The 17074-nt window shown below is 43.7% G+C and overlaps 1 protein-coding gene across 2 annotated transcripts in view; it reads left to right on the top strand.

Annotated features, from left to right (window-relative positions):
- Nucleotides 1-17074, top strand: part of plcl1 (phospholipase C like 1) — a 44014-nt gene that overhangs the window by 11902 nt on the left and 15038 nt on the right. The window lies entirely within an intron of this gene.

Below are 17074 nucleotides of genomic sequence, written 5' to 3' on the forward strand. Positions count from 1 at the left end.
GAGCGCATTCTGGCTGATCATTTCCAGTAGCTACATACTGTATGTGGCTTTCACTTTTATTCCGATGTTCGCGGGCTTTTTGACCAAATGTTCTCATTGCACATACATGCACTTCACACTTCACAACGCTTCACACCTACACACAGTTATGTTGTGCTTTGACAGAATGTACTGAGGTACGTGTCGAATGCAGAGAGCGATCACCGCATGAAGCTACGGTGGTCATTGCTCACGAGGCAGGAGGAGGCAGTAGGTGAGAAGTGTGTGATCCGTCACGCGGGAAAAGAGAAAGACACAGGGAGAGGAGGAGGAATGAAAAGATATAATCAGCGCAGTGCGGACTGGACGGCTCTTCAGCGGGGTTCTCTCACAGAGAGGCTGCTAAGAAATCGGGGAATGAGTACAAGAGGAACACACCTCAACCCCATATACGTACCATTCCTGTGCAATTCATCTTCTCCCCACTGGTGTATCATTCACAACACAACTTGGAGTGATGCTCCATCTGAGTACCTTCGCCCGCCCTACTCTCACACTCTTCCCCAGCATCTCAAGCGGGACACTAATATGATTAGGTTCCCTTCAACTGATGACTTTGTGCAGCATTAAGAACATAATCTAATTGGCTGGTGGTAATTCCACTGGTAATAAGTGTGGGAGAAGGACTCGAAGAGGACCGAGTTCACCTGAGGAGAGGCAGCCTGGACCTGCTGATACAACAGGGGTGCCTGCGTAACCTCTTGGTTCTAACCTGGATGATTTGTTGGAAAAATGTATGGATGGGGAAAGAAAGATAAAATCAACGTAACTCTGATGTATGTCTGTAATGAACAATTATTTTTTGGATGAAACACACAGTAATTTTTATATATATGTATATCAGGCCAGCTGTGAACCATAAGAATGAACACTGTTGATCGGGATATCGCATGCACTTCTATTCTTTACCGACTTGTCTGATAAACAAAATGTTTCAGTTGCTTTGGATTTGCTTGACTTGATTTGCATTCGTTAATATCTGCAGCACATTGGTCCAAATCCTCTGCGGTACTTGAGACCGAACTGATCCGCGTGTATATTTTTGTGCATTTACGAATATATGTGCATGTTCCACCCCAATGGTGTGATGAGAGGGTGAGAGGTTTACTGACATGAAAGCTGAGACATTGAGAGATCATGTTGACCAAGAAGTCAAATGAAGGTGTCACATTGCCATAATATAAACCCAGCTCTACGCTGTAGGTGCTCTGTTGTTATAGCTACATTCCACACTTTGGCACTTTGCAGAATGAAAAAATGACAGCATAATAATAATAATAATAATAATAGAATATAAGTGGTTTTATAAAGTGCTGCTAAACTGCAGAAAAATTAGAGAAAAATGCCATCTCAGTGCTCCCACTAGAAGGTGGTTATTTGAGCAGAATTCTGCCTTGAGACAAACAGAGCAGTGCCTTGCTACCTCTTCATTAATTCATTAAGGCCACCCTTTTCGTGGTGAGACTCCTTAGTAAGCTATTAAGCGGATTGCTTTCATTGGCTGGAGTGTGGTGTGAGGAGTTCATTAATCCGAAATGTCACGGCCAAACATATAGATATTCTCTCCTCCGTAGTGAGTGCCGAGCTCCCCCCCCCCCCCCTTCCATGCCCTCCATACACACAGCTGTTTGTCCTCACCACCTGGCTGAATGCACTCGAAAGGCCCTGTGGGACAGGGTAACGAGAAGATTTCACTTGATTTCTCCCAAACATACCTGCCATGCTTTGCAAGACCGTGCGAGAATTTCTGCAGCGCTACAGAAATGCCATGAGAATGTTACGTGAACACGTTCATTCCTTCCCCCCCCCCCAAAACCCGTATTTTCAGAGAGTGACTCGTTGGAAACTCGGCTGGCGTTATTGCGCGTCCTCTGCCTCCTGGTCCTCTCCGTCCTTTCGTGTTCCTGCACATACCGTAAACATTTCCATCATACCTAACTGCAGGGCAGCCAGATTTATCCAGCAAATAGTCTGCCAGCCTCCTAATCTGCCTCTTCATCTCTGTCTCTCATTGTCTGTCCATCTTGCCTTGATGCTTGTGAGCCGCCCTCCCTGTTTCATCCCTTCAATGTCTCTCTCTCTCTCTCCGCTCGTTCACATTCTTGTTTTCTAAATCCACACATTTTGTTCAGCTCTTTCTTAAAACACACTGATCAACAAATTTAAATGTTTTATTCTGCTGCAAAGTAAAATACGTGATTTTTACAAGACCAGGTGCCCTAAATTAAAAAAAAAAAAAAAAAAAATTAGATCCCAAATTTTGTATCACCTACATTTAAATTTTTACCAAGAAAATTGCAGAAAATATGTTCCGCAGTATTTACTACTATCTATGAACACGTCCGTTTATTATTCAAACATGCTGAATATTAATATAACGTTAAAATGCTCTGTTGTGCTCAGTATTACATTTGCTACATATACTTAGTATTACATTTTTTAAAACCCTTCCTAGAAGTCCTTTGTTTGTAATTCTGGGATGCTTCAATGATATTCCAGCAATATTCTGTTAGCCTGGCTGGTGAGGATCTCCTGCGATATGTTTTCTCCGTGGCAGAAATTTTCTGATGGACTCTTTCTGTTTGTTTCTCATGGCACCCAAGTCGGGGTGAAATAAATTCAAATGTAAACAAGTGTCTTCAGTGACATATTAATATTAGTAGACACATTGGTAGACATACTGCACTCCATGGCTTTACGCGTTTAAAAGAAACGTTCAACTTCAGTAATTTTCAGTCCCAACAACAACCGCAGCTTCATCCTCCTTTTACTTTTATTCATCTAGCTGATGCTTTTCTCCAAAGAGGCTTACAATGTTAAACTCCTTGCAATGATTCATCCATTTATACAGCAGGGTAATTTTATTTCTTTTTTTTACAATATCAATTCAGTGAGTACCTTGCCCAGGGTTACTACAGCAGGCACTGGAAATTGAACTTATGAGTCTAGATGAAGGGGCTTCTCTAACCACGACTATATCTGCTGTGCCTTCGTCTTCACTAACAGTGCATATACCATGAAATCTTCACGTGATTAAAAGATGGCAAAAAATAATTTTTGCAATTAGGGTATCTGAATGCGAATGTGTAAGAATCACTTTTTCATTGCGTCGAAACTGTGTGCCGCACATGTATACTGTGTTCCTGTATACTAGATGTGAGCGAAAATGTCGGAAGAATGCTCAGCGTTCGCTGGAGGTTTCCGTTCCAGCGATCCTGTACTTGTGTGCCATTTCAGACATGGTGTTGCAAAATTTCTCTTCTCAGTGCAAAGTTGACTCTGGAAATTCAGTTTATATTCACCCTTTTTCGCTCTTTCTCTTGGTCTGACTGTGTCTGGCCAGCCTGTCTAGACTCCTAGGGTGGCCTGTGTTCCTGAGTGGGTTGGGAGCCACTTATGCAAAATCAGTGTGGGCTTCTGGAGAGCTAGAGAGAGAGAGAGAGAGAGAGAGAGAGAGAGAGAGAACGAGTATAGCTGTGTGTGCTTCATGTATATATACAGCATAGAATTGGCAGTAAGTGGCATTCCAGGTATAACTTGCTATTCTCGCTTGGTCTTTATTTCACCCTTTAACAGCAAGAGCAGATCTGGATTTCTTGCCAAAGCACAACAGCCCTCAGTGTCTCGATGTAATGCGGTGGCAGCATCGCAGTAATACTGTGGTTGTGCCAACGTAAGAAGGGGTCGCACCAGTACTATCGTGATGTCAGGCATCCTAAAGACCTCACCCTGTTGCTCAGTTTTCTGAATTCTCTGTAAACCCCGTAGCTCATAGGTCTTCACCTCCAGCGAGGCGTGCGGTGCTCCTACACCTGGCTAGACATAGTGAGAGACTACGGCAAGCTGCTCGTCTTGCCAGATCACACCTGTTCAGGGTAACACACATGAGTTAAGTGTGCAGCACCGGTACACACATTGCATTCTGAACTGAGATAGAGATAGAGCTGAATAACCATGCTGCCACTTCCTCCCAATGCTCAGTGGTCCCCATCATGTCTCCTCAACTGTGACCCCTAAGAGAAGCAGGGTATTTTCGCCATCATTAAAGACACAAGGTTTGTATCTACATTCTTAAACAGTTTCCAAGTAACATTTAATGAATTTATTCATTGCTCGTGTATAGTGTATAGTAACTGTAGGTGATACATCCTGACATGTCTTTGTGTCTTTAAGGGAGACATGTGTTACTATTTATCCACGGATGTTTACAGGCAATAGGTGGTGCAGTGAGTTGGACCGGGTCCTGTTCTCCAGTGGGTCTGGGGTTCGAGTCCTGCTTGGGGTGCCTTGCGATGGACTGGTGTCCTGTCCTGGGTGTGTCCCGTCCTGAGTGTGTCCCCTGGCCTTACACGCTGTGTTGCCGGGTTAGGCTCCAGTTCCCTGCGACCCCATATGGGATAAGCGGTTCGGAAAGTGTGTGTGTGTGTTTACAGGCAGGGGGTGCGGTGGCACAGTGGGTTGGACTGGGTCCCCCTCTTCAGGGGGTCTGGGGTTTGAGTCCTGCTTGGGGTGCCTTGTAATGGACTGGTGTCCTGTCCTGGGTGTGTCCCCTCTGGCCTTACGCCCTGTGTTGCTGGGTAGGCTCTGGTTCCCTGCGACCCCATATGGGATAAGCGGTTCGGAAAGTGTGTGTGTGTTTACAGGCAGACACTAAGGAGTGTGTTAAAAGCACCCACTTGGTGTGTTTTGTGTACACACGTCATTGACAAAGCATCTGTACGAAGAATGTGCTTGCGAAACACTAAAGAACCGAAGGAGTGCGTGAACCAGCAGTGTCGCTGTGGACGAGGAATTTGCTCCAGCTACAGATGGACACACAGACCTTTATGTTCTGCAAACTTACCAGCGATGCCTAGAAAGACAAACCCGACGTCTGTGCAGACTCTGCAGTGGCAGTTATTACCATGGTAACAATTATCCAGCTTTTTGCTCGACACAGATGAAAGCATGTTTCCTGCCAGCATCGCCGCATGTTCTCATTACTGCGCAGTGTGTGCTGTTCACTGGCTGAGAAGGGACACTGAGCCTGTGGAGAGGGTGGTGGACAAGGAGAGAGGAAGAGGAGAAAGTGAAAAAGACACAATCATCACTGGACCAAATGGGGGAGGACGTCTCTCCTTGCGATGCTTCAGAAACACAGCAGAAACATGTGCCTTCTCTCTCACATTAACAGTGCAGAGAACTATGGGCAGAATATAAACTTACAACCAGGATTTGGTGGGTACCCAGGTTGGGAACACCATATTTTTGCTGTTTGCAGCGTGTTCTTCAGCAGCACTAGAGAAGTTCACAGCTCAGTGGTGTGATGCGGTCCGGATGAGGATCATCACCTGCAGACTCGAGGTGATGGTTCTCACCAGGGATAAGGAGGGTAGTTTTCTTCACTTCAGAAGGAGCAGCTGCTCCAGGTGGGGGAGTTTAAGTTCTGTGGGTCCTGTTCACCAGTGACTGACGGGGGGTTCATAAGACGAATAGGCTGGTGGAGCAGCTCCAGTACCGACCAATAACGTGCAGATCTGTGGCAAGGAAGCAGAATCCTTGGACAAGCTTGAAATTACCCCTTTGGCTCTAACTTCACAAACTTTGACTAACGGCTCAAAGAACAGGATCATGGCTACATCTCCCAGAAATGTTTTGTTCCTCTGCAGGGTAGTGGGACTCGCACTCCTTCACAGGGTACGGCGCTCATTGTTCCTTGGCAGTACAGTCACTGCTCTTCCAGATTAAGAAGAGCAGTTAAGGTGATCTGTGTAACTCATAAGAATGGGCCCTGAGAGGAGTTTAGGATACCCTAGGAGTGGCTGGACCCCGATGCTGGTAAAAGGGAAGTATTGTCTATCCTGCTCGGCTCATTGCCGACGTGACCCGCACGGGTGCTCATTGTGTACCGTGTGGCATCAGCTATGATTTCAGCTATGATGTCTTCTATGTGATAATTGGAATATTTTATGTCTGGTATATGCTGCATGGCAAGATGAATAGTTGGTACATGTCACATGCAGTGTGTGGGATTCGCTGTCTGCTGCATGTTGAGGTGTGTGGTCGGTGAGATGTTCTGTGATCAGGGCGGTGCTATTCAGCATTGGCTGGTGTAAGCAGTCTTATGCATGTGGTGGGCTTTGTGAGATGGGTGGGCTGCTTTGTGTGGGAATGTAAACTATGTATCTCGCTGAGATGTTTTCCCACGTTACTCTTTGCGTGTTCATCTTCCAGTTCACACAAACGCAGCTCCATATCCGGCCAGTTCCCAAACTGGGGATGGAGCATCATGGGGGATGTGTCTGTGAGCGTCTGTGTATGTTTTCTTTTTAAAGCCCTGGACAAAATTTTGGGTGGAATAAAGCAGGACAAGCCAAAGGGGAGCAAGTACAAATATACAGTTCCTCCTGTGTGTGCTGTCAACCACCAGCTCCTCTTTGCCATACAGCCTGTAAACTTTATTGGGCAAATTCACGTATGTATTTGCAGGACAGTGCTACTTGCAGGATTTCATGCTGCTTTTAGTGACCTGGAGTAGTCTGTGTTCCCTGGGCCTTCCCATACAAGGCTTCTCTGACACAGCTTCGAACCCGGGTCTCCGCTATAAAGTCCACTGAGATTTACTAATGCACCTCTAGGAAGTCTATAAGGCTCATAGCTCTGTGTCCAAGTAAGGAGATTCCTGTGTCTAGAACTCTTTTCTTTATATGTGCTTTACTTCTGTTTGCATCAGACTCAGCGGTTCACACATACTTTGTCAGTTTTCCCTATTAAACATATTTCAGGTAGACTGATAACTAGCATTTTTTTTTTTTTTTTGCCACAGGTTGTGTTTGAGTGTACAGGTTTGCTGTTTGAAACAGTCTGTCATTTGCCTCTCGAATTACATCATTTGAACTGAACTTAATATCCCTGTGTTACAGAAGCCCAGATGTATTTATTCACTAAAATAAAAAATAAAATGTAGACTATTGTATCATCAAGGTAATCGTGTTACGTGAGCTGTCTAATATTACATATGTGATTAAAATAAGAAGAGAAATTTGTTCCTTCAGTGCTATTTTAAGAATATTAGGAGCCTTAGGCTTGTGTGTGTGTGCGTGTGCATGTGTGTGTGTGTGAGCAGGTCTAGTAACGTTTGCTTGTTGGTGTTATTATTGTAGGTCATCTCTCAGAGGGGAGACATGGGGTGGGATTTGCACTATCTCCCATACATTATATAAGCAGCTTACATTATGTAAGGCCCTTTTTAAGGGGGTAAACAAAGTGCCTTGCCCCCACCAAGGCCATTTCTAGGTCTTTCTTCAGCTCCTCTGGCTGTGCACTGGGGGTTGGGTGGGGGGGCGGTGTATGACCCCAGGAACTTGTGCACGGCCGATAATTTTCACCCCAGTCATATCCTTTCACTTACTGGAATTCTTCTACACATACTGGTATTCTTTATTTCTCTGGATTTATTTGTTTATCTATCTGCCTATCCATCTATTTTTAAGAGTAATCAAGTGTATTGGTCCATTGATACACTTGAACATTGGTCCATATGGTGGAAAGACACTAACTAACTTTACTTAAGAATCACACGTCTGCATCTGTGTCTCTCTTCCTGTTGATGTAATGAACACATTGTATTTTCTATGAGATGTACGTTGCTTTGGGGAAAGTGTCTGATACATGAATTCATCTAAATGTAATAAATGTTTTGTACATGTTTGATTGATGCCCCACTGAAAGTAATATTCATTCTGAGTCGGGGGGGTTAGCTATTTAGATGTGCATCACGTTGTAAAGTTTTTAAGGTCTGGTGGAGGCAGATTTCAACCAAAGATTTTCTCATTTATAGAGGTTTTTGCTTTAAGACATTAATTTTGAACAAGATGGAATGAGTGTGTCTGCCACAGGGCATTGTTTCTCATATTAATGCATTTAATGTATGTGTTTTTTTTTTTTTTTTGAGATTTATAGAAATATTTACATTACATTGCAGGAGTGGCTCTGTAAAGGATTGATCCGAGCATGATCATGAGCATGTATACCTTACAGGCATGAACATTTATACCTTACAGCAGCGTTCTGTACAGTCAGCATTCTTTTACAATCTGTTTCCTCAAAATGCTGTCTTTTCTGGGGTAAACATGACCTGCGTTTCTATAGTACATTGATGTGTCAGAATATAAACCAAAACAGAACAGGAATGAGAGAGTGAGACCATTTAATTTTTACTTTCTTCCACAATCTTTACAGCTCATGTTTGATGCTTATTGGTGTTGGTGATCAGTAACAATGTGTTGAATGTTTATGGTATGAACTGATCCGCAATTAGCATTGAATAGATATCTTTTTATTTTCTGTAATTGTAAATTGGTTTTAATGTAATGTAGCTCGGGGGGCATGGTGGCGCAGCGGGTTTGGCCGGGTCCTGCTCTCTGGTGGGTCTAGGGTTCGAGTCCCGCTTGGGGTGCCTTGTGACGAACTGGTCTCCTGTCCCGGGTGTGTCCCCTCCCCCTCCAGCCTTGCACCCTGTGTTGCCGGGTTAGGCTCTGGTTTGCTGTGACCCTGCTCAGGACAAGCAGCTTCAGTGGGTGTGTGTGTGTGTGTGTGTAATGTAGCTTCAAGTAATGCACTACCTATGATGGAAGTATTTCCCTGAATTGTTCCAGGAGGAATGTAGCTTCATACATGGGGGTCTTAGTGTACAAACCTAACCTTGTAAGATCCTTTGAAAAAAGGTGTCAGCTAAATGAAAAAAATACTTCTACTAATAATCATAATAATAATAGTTGGTCTTAATGATAATAGGTGCTGAAGTTACTGGGGTTCAGGAGCTTTCTCAGGGGTGCAGCAGCTGATACTTATACTGCCAGTGGAAAATCATCAGTTCAGTGCCCTGCAGCAGCCTGCTCTAAGTCCTGGACAGAAGGGGGGAGTCCTTAGCACCCACCCCCATATCCCACTGTGATCTACTAAGTCCCTGCCACCCATGACCATCTGGCAGTAATACTGCCAATGCGCCCACCCCTGTACCCTGTTTTCCATTCATGTTGCTGGTCCTTCTTCACTCCCTCACACAGATGCTGGATGCACAGTGATTGAGCAGAAGGCCGGTCCATGGTCTGTGCTCTCCTCAAGACTGCTGACTGGATGTCTTAAAATTCCAAAAGATAAGAGATATAGTGCACAACTTGCTTTGGTACATAAGAGTGCTGCTTTCAAGAAACCATGGGCTTGAGGAAGGGGATAAGACACAATTGCTACCTCTCTGCCTACATGACTTTGCCTTCTTATTAGTGAACCCTCCAGCCCAGCCAAAGGCCTCCCTACATCACCCAGGAAGCTGCTGCTCGAGTTGTTCATGCACTTCCCCTTCATTATCCTTACAGGACAGACACACACACACACACACACACACACACACACACACACACCGAAACAGCTTGTCCCAAGCTGGGTTGCGGCAAACTGGAGCCAAACCCGGAAACACAGGTGGAGGAGGGGACACACCCAGGATGGGGCACTAGTCTGTTGCAAGACACCTCAAGCAGGCCTCGAACCCCAGACCCACCAGAGAGCAGAACCCAGCCAAACCCCCTGTGCCACCGTGCCACCGTGCCCCCCCAGAGAGGGCACAGCACATGTTAATTTTATTTTTGGCCCAGCATCTGTCTGAAAGGTGAAACATTCTGAAAAGGCCTGGAACTTGCCCTAATGACCTCAGAGTTTGTCCGTGATTTTCTGTGATTTTCAACCTCTGTCTCATTTGCATGATTTGCTTTTCCTTATTTTCTACACATTTTTTTTCTGTGAGATTGTGCCTCTATCTTAAACCCATTACCTTATGCATAAAATACATACATTTTCCAAGTAATGCTTCATCGTGTAGTAATCAGTGATGTTGTATAATAAAAATATGAATCATTTTCTCTCCACCTACCAAATTAGCGAAGAGTAATAATTATAGTTTGAGGGACAACTTTGGAACGCTGTCCTGCAGGCATGTCTACAACATTAATCAGAGCTCATTTAGGGGAATAGAATGTAAAAAAAGACGACAAGAACCCATGGTGATCTTGGGATGTTGTCTATTACCAGTGCTAGCAGTACGTTCTCTGAGTCACTTCCAGCTTTGAGAGGCTCCTACAGGAGGTAGCCTCACAAGTTTGCAAGCCACACAAGCAGGACTCTTTATACAAAATCAAATTTTCTACATTTTGTTTTAATTTGCATGCCAGAGCTGTGGATCTCTTCCATCTGGATTCTATTCAGGTTCCCCCAACGTGCAGCCAGCAGTGTGCAGCTTCAGCAGTCTCTGTGAGAGCTACCAGTTAGTGTCCAAACCTGGACAGCACTGAGGGCAAGCAGGGGAACGCTGGTCAAAGACTTTGTGGATCCTTAAGTGGAGCGAAGGCGAAGGCTATGCTGTTAAATTGTCCCTAAAGGGTATATCAAACTTTAGTTACACAGTTAAGGAAGAAATAAGGGAAGAGAGGGCAGTGCTCCTGTTACTGCCTTACCCTTACTGCCTTTGGGCTGCGATAAAAATTCATAGTGTCCAGGTAACTCTGAGCTGATCCATGAACCTCTTCTTCCAGTGCAGTCCTGGCCTAGAATTTATGCTCTCTCTGGATTCCACACTGCAGCAACTCTCTTGTGTTCCAGTTGTTATACACATGTTGACTCTTATGCTTGGTTCAGTTAGTATGAAAACTTTGGCTTTTGGTACAGTAGTCATGCACAGCTGCTCTGAATGATTGAACTTCTCACTGTGGTCCCCAGCAGCAGTTAAACCCCTATCATATTGGGCAGAGAAAATCCAGTTAATTAGAAATCATTATACTCTCAGTTAGGGGCGCGGTGGCGCAGTGGGTTGGACCGGGTCCTGCTCTCCGGTGGGTCTGGGGTTCGAGTCCCGCTTGGGGTGCCTTGCGACGGACTGGCGTCCTGTCTAGGGTGTGTCCCCTCCCCCTCCGGCCTTACACCCTGCGTTGCTGGGTAGGCTCCGGTTCCCCGTGACCCTGTATGGGACAAGCAGTTCTGAAAGTGTGTGTGTGTATAATCTCAGTTCTTTTTTGTCACATTACCCTATACATTAAGAATTTTGAGAAACATGTACTCTGCATAAACTTTAATTTTGAGGCTGCAACATTGCATTAATGAAATTTTATCTGCCTGGTGATTTATCTGTCCTCTAGACACAACAAACTGTAGAGAGAATCTTTCCACCACCCAATTAATTTAATCACACTAAGTTAAGTGTGGTTTCATATTATATAAACATCTTAATAACAAGTTCTATTAAGAGGCACAACAATTACACTGCTTAACTAGGCACTAGCAAGGCACTAAGACTCCAGAGAAATCCAAAGCATAAATTAATGTAGCAAGAATTTCCATGTGACAGTTGTTTTTTTATTGTCTTCATACTCGTGTTTTGCTAGCTGTATATAATATTTCTCTTTTTTCTGTACATGTGTGGGAGGGTAGGGGTGGGAGTGATGGATCATTTAAAATAAAAAAGTCAAAGTCATTTGTAAATATGTGATTCTGGGTCAGTGGCTTAAGTATATTATAATTCTGCTGAAAGTGACAGGAGTTGTAAAGTGTGTATCCAGGGTAAAGCAGTTTGTCAGAGGGAAACTGCAACAGAAGCAGTGGACTGATTCCAGTGCAGGCGGCCTGGGACTGGGTGTCACACACAACCCTTTGAGTACTGGAACGCCTGTGGCTGGACAGGGTGTGTGTGGTTACACTGGTTTGGATACCCCAAATGTCCCAGCTGTGTAGGGTGCAACATGGTTTGAACATCTCTCACTGCAAAGCTCAGGCCAAAGAGCCCAGATGTAAAACAGCTTTCCAGACAGAACAGGCCTTTTCGAAAGAAATGGCTTTGGCAAAGAAGAGAGGATCAAGCAGTGAAGTGAGCTGCTCTAGTTGCTCTCTAAGCCAGTGATATGAAGAAACGCGAGATGGAAGTCCTGCCTGTCAACGAAATCGGTGTTTACAGGGGCTTGGTCATTGTATAGTGGAGATATTAAAGGTCTCCTCGTTCTTTGGAAATATTGTGAAATGAACTTGACAGTGAGCATCGTCCAAGAGAGTTCATGTGAAATCTTTCCAACTTCAATTGCATTGGTTATAATATTTGTCAAAGGTCCTGCTTTCATTTCCTTGCACTCCTTTTTCCATCACAATCCATATTTGTACCCTGAGGATCTTTTCATGTCTCTCATGGCTGGGTGGGTAATGGCACAGAGGCGGTAGGATAGAAACTGCACTGTGAACTTTAAAGTGTAAAACACTTTCCCCTTTGGGTTTCCACTATGACTCTAAGTGGATATTAGTCTTTTCATGGAAGACATCTTTCCACAGAACCTTAGAAACTGGATGGCAGCTGGAATAGCAAAAAAAAAAAATCCTATTTGACACAATGCAAAGCATCTGACCGGTGCTGCTGCGCTGTACAATGATTTAGGCTTCGAATTAGATCCAGGTTTGTCATTGGAGGCGTGCAGCTGGGTCATTCCTCAAGTTCAATGTTGATCACTTGTCAAAGTGGAATCGGGGGCAGCCATGGCCATCTGTCAGGGGAAGGATGTACGGTCACAGCAGCAGGGCAATCTCTGTTTTTTTTTTTTTTTTTGGGTTCACAGGAGTAAGTCAGTGACCCGTTCAGAAGCTTATGGCGGCTCATTTATAAAGCTATGGAAGTCAGAAACAGAGGTACAGTAATACACTGGGACAGATTTTAATGCCTGGTCTCTCTTTGAAAAGAAATAGGAGGACTCCCTTATATTTGAACAGACTTCCTTCATATAACGAAGGCTCATATCATCAGAATTCTGACCTACAAGCAAATGTAAGGTGTACTCTAAAGCCGCAAAGCGCAACACGAGGCAAGGAGCCACCGAGCCTCTGCGGGGAGTGATTTCTCAGGCGCATGTCAGTTGTCACATTCACATGCCTGCTGGCAAGTACCTCCAAGATCGTATTACTCCCTATCATCTATGATATTAATGAGCCCTAAAGTAAAAAAAAAAAAAAGAAATACAAAAAGTAAGAAGAACATAGAATTCTCTTGCTCGGCAACATCATTACAAATGGACAACTTGCTCATTTCACCTACTTCATTGGTTAGGTAACAATCAACTTACAACTCTGCTTCTTTCATCACACTGATGCCATAACCCAGTCCTGCAGATACATTCTGCATACTATCGACAGGATCCGCCCTGATCACGACAAACTCTACGCAGCTTCCGGTCTCGGCCGGGCCATGGTGACATCCAGCTGGACTGCTGAAACTTTCTCTGGCCTGGTCTTGCAGACTCTGCCATTAAACCTCTTCAGCTGATGCAGAATGGCGCTGCATGAGCTGTGCTTGACCTGCCGAAGAGTTCCCATGAATCCCCCTTCCTTATCTCTTTCCACTGACTTCCTGTAGCTGCCTGAATCAAATTGAAGAATCTGGTTTTGGTCTATAAAACCGCAACGGATATGCTGTCCAATATCTACAAGGCCGGATCGCTTGCTACGCCCCAACCAGCCTGCTACACTCCTACACCTCTGCCTGCATGGTGGTCTCACGCACAAAGGTCCAAAATCAAAAGCTCAAAGGTTCTCGGTTCAGGTTCCAATGTGGTGTATTGATCTTCCTCTCTCTCAGAACTGCTGAATCTCTCAACATTCAAGAATGTTCTCAAAACACATCTTTCACACTATTTATCACACCCCCAATCTACTCCTTTAATTTACATTATATCATTTATCACTAATATCTTTGTACTTCCTATATATTCTGTTTGCAGTTACCCATGCAATGTATGTTGGTTTAAATGGTGAAATCAGACACTAGCTGTATTTCAAGAATCGGGTGTATGCATTTATGTCTCCCCATCTGCTGTTGAACTGAAGTTTTGTTTTATCTGAGCTGCACATCGCTTTGGAGAAAAGTGTTCGTAAATACATGTAAATATATATTCTTGATGTTTTCGAATAGTGGCAGGCAGCCTAATGCTTAAATCTTTCTTAGTTAAATTGTGTGCTCCACTCTCCCCAGCTTCACAGGTGCTCAATATGCCCAGATTATCATGGTGGTCTGGTAGAGCGTTGTAGACCATGTGCTAACAGGCTGATATTAATACAGAGCATCATACAGCACACAACTTGTGGATCATGTTTGGGCAATCCAAATTTTGACCCTGGGGAATTAAAGGGAGGTGTACTCAGGAGTGCACAACCAAAGTCAGAACTGACTTGTACAGCTGGCTTGGTGGTGACGTTAGGCAGAGGGGAAGGAGGCATGTAGTGGAGGAGACTGTTAGGAGAGGGTGATATTTTCACTTCTTGCTTTTATTTGTCGCTCATAGGTTCAACAATTTGCCCTGTAGTTTTAGACAAACCTGATGCAGACAAACCTAACGGAAATATCTTTGTCTTTTACACATTCTGTAAGCTGTAACACTTCCATAATTTTCCCAAACTTTGACCCACTCGAAAAGGGAATGCTTTTTCCACCATAGCTAACACTAGAACTTTATTCTTCTTATTTCGGAAACACAGTGCTATAATAAATGAATACTTACAATATTGTGAACTCACAATAATGCAAAAGAGGTTGCAAACATAATAGGTGGATACACAAGCCAGACTACAGAATGTCACCACACATCTGAGCACCTGGGTGTGCAGTTGCCACAGTGCCGTGAGTCTCACAGTGTTTCTCACACTGCCGCATGACCCAGCTTTCAAATGTGGCCTCACATTGTCTCGCCAAACTAAATATTGCGCCCCGGGCTGGATCCAAGAGACTGGATAAATGACAGTGTGATTTGATAAATGACTCATATTAATAATAGCTGACTGGATATATGGAAAAAAAACAGATACTGGATGATTGAATATTGGGGATGAGTGTAATAGGCATTATTACCACCCTTGCATTGAAACATACTGAAGTGCACTTTACTGGTTTTATCAAGTAAGTAAAATCATATCCCTAAAGCACACTTGAATTAATGTGACTTAAGACCAATTTCAAATGCAGAAAAGATCCACTGATCCAATTTTAAGCCTTTTTTCTTTTTTTTTCTTCTAATTATGCATGTGGCTGTAATCGTTTGTGCTTTAATACCACAAAGGGATAACAAACATGTTCTGGGACATTATAATTTCAGTAAATTGCTTTAATCATAACTTCCCATGCTGAACTCTTTCACAAAAAAGCAATCTACTGTATGCTCCTTGAATTGCTTTAACAGAATTATTTATCTGCTTGCAATGTCTTGAAACTCCTTGTTTGATAGCACAACACCTTCTTAGAACATTGGGTCCTGCTTCCAAATTCAACTCCTAATCTCTGCCTCATTTAACTGCTTTACAGATCCTTTCAGAACTTTTTTTAAACTTTTTTATTAAATGGACATAAAAAATGTTTATTAATCACAATGCTTATTAACCACATATCCTGATCAGGGTTATAAAGGTTTGGAGCCCATGCCAGAAACACTGGGGGCAAGCCAGAGGGACAGGATCCAGGACAGGATATCAGTCCATCGCAGAGTGGTCACGCACATACTCACTTACTCATTCACACACTAAGAGCGCCTTAGCAAGACCGAGCCGCCTGAACTGCATGTCTTTCAACTGCAGAAGGAGACTGGAACACCTGGAAAAAACCCATACAGAGACAGGGAGAACATACAAATGTGGATTCGAACCTCTGCCAACCTCAGCACCAGACACTGGCTGCTAATATTCTCTGACAACCTTTCTTGAGACTTTATCTTATTTTCCTCTCTGGTTATTTTCATCCAAACTCTCCCTGACTTGCTTTCCCTGATTCTGGCTGCCTGTTTGTCCAAGTCAGTCTCGAACTGAAAAAAAATTTTTCAGAAGTTTTGTGGGGCTGGGCTGGGCTGGGTGGGGTTTGGCCAGGCTGGGTGTGGTTTCGCTCAGTTGGGCGGAGTTTGGCTGGGCTTTCAAAGACAGACTCCTAATTACTTTTCTTCTCCACTTCTTCTGGATACAGTGAGAAACTCTAGGAAGCAGGGTTTGTCAGTGAGCTGGCTTCTCACAAATGCTTGGTACTCAGCAGCAGAATGCATCCGGGGTCCGGTTCCAGCAGGCGGTCTGCATTATTGATTACCCCAGCTTTGGTCATGCTGAGTTACGCCACTTCTATACTAAATCGTTTGTGCAGCCTTTTGCCCCTGGGCATGATGTTTTGAGGATAAAATAAGTTGACTTTTCAATGAAAAATGTCTCTTCCTTTCACTTAATACTCTCAAATTCTGGAACTGTGCTGGAGCACTCAGTCTTTGTCACAGTGGTGCAGGTAGCTTCTTTTGTGGGCAAGCAGAGTCATCGACACTGGATTTAGGCACATTTTATAACATGGGATTGAATAACATTGATATGCATAAGTATCCAGACATGACAGTTCCGCTGACAAAGTAGATAAATTAAACGTATCGGGTTGTGATTTCAAATAGTACTAATACTTTTATTTTGTTGCTAGCTGCATTTTAGTAATAATTGCCACTAACATAGAATGCTATAATAAAATCCCAGCATATGTCCTTTGATATTTTCTATGCTACCTTCTCTCAGAGGATCCCTTAGACTATGTTCGGATTTGTCCCAGAAGGCAGATTTCGGTTCCTGCTACAAACCTGCCCTTGGGAGCAAGCCCAGTGTAGGCAAGTTTGTCACTCATATCTCCTAATTTAGGCCTCCTGTTCTCAAGTGCCCGCCAGGTGCCCATCCATCACATTTGTTTTTTTTTTCTTCTTTTTAAACAAACTGGGGTGTGTTGTGCATTTCCTTTGATAAAACCACAATTTATGACTACTGAATGAGGCACTTATGGAACATGTAAATCATTTCATTGAAAAAAATACATTCTAATATGTCATAAAGGACTACATTAATCACTATTTTAGCCAGTTTTACATGTGTTCTACGTACATGTTGCTGGCATGTTGTTACATATGCTTTTTACTGATGACACCGAGGACTTATGATTACAAATCTCTTGCTTTTATTTTGCTTGATTTTTTCTAAA

The sequence above is a fragment of the Scleropages formosus genome, chromosome 1 (genome assembly GCF_900964775.1).
Source record: "Scleropages formosus chromosome 1, fSclFor1.1, whole genome shotgun sequence".
NCBI lineage: Eukaryota > Metazoa > Chordata > Actinopteri > Osteoglossiformes > Osteoglossidae > Scleropages > Scleropages formosus.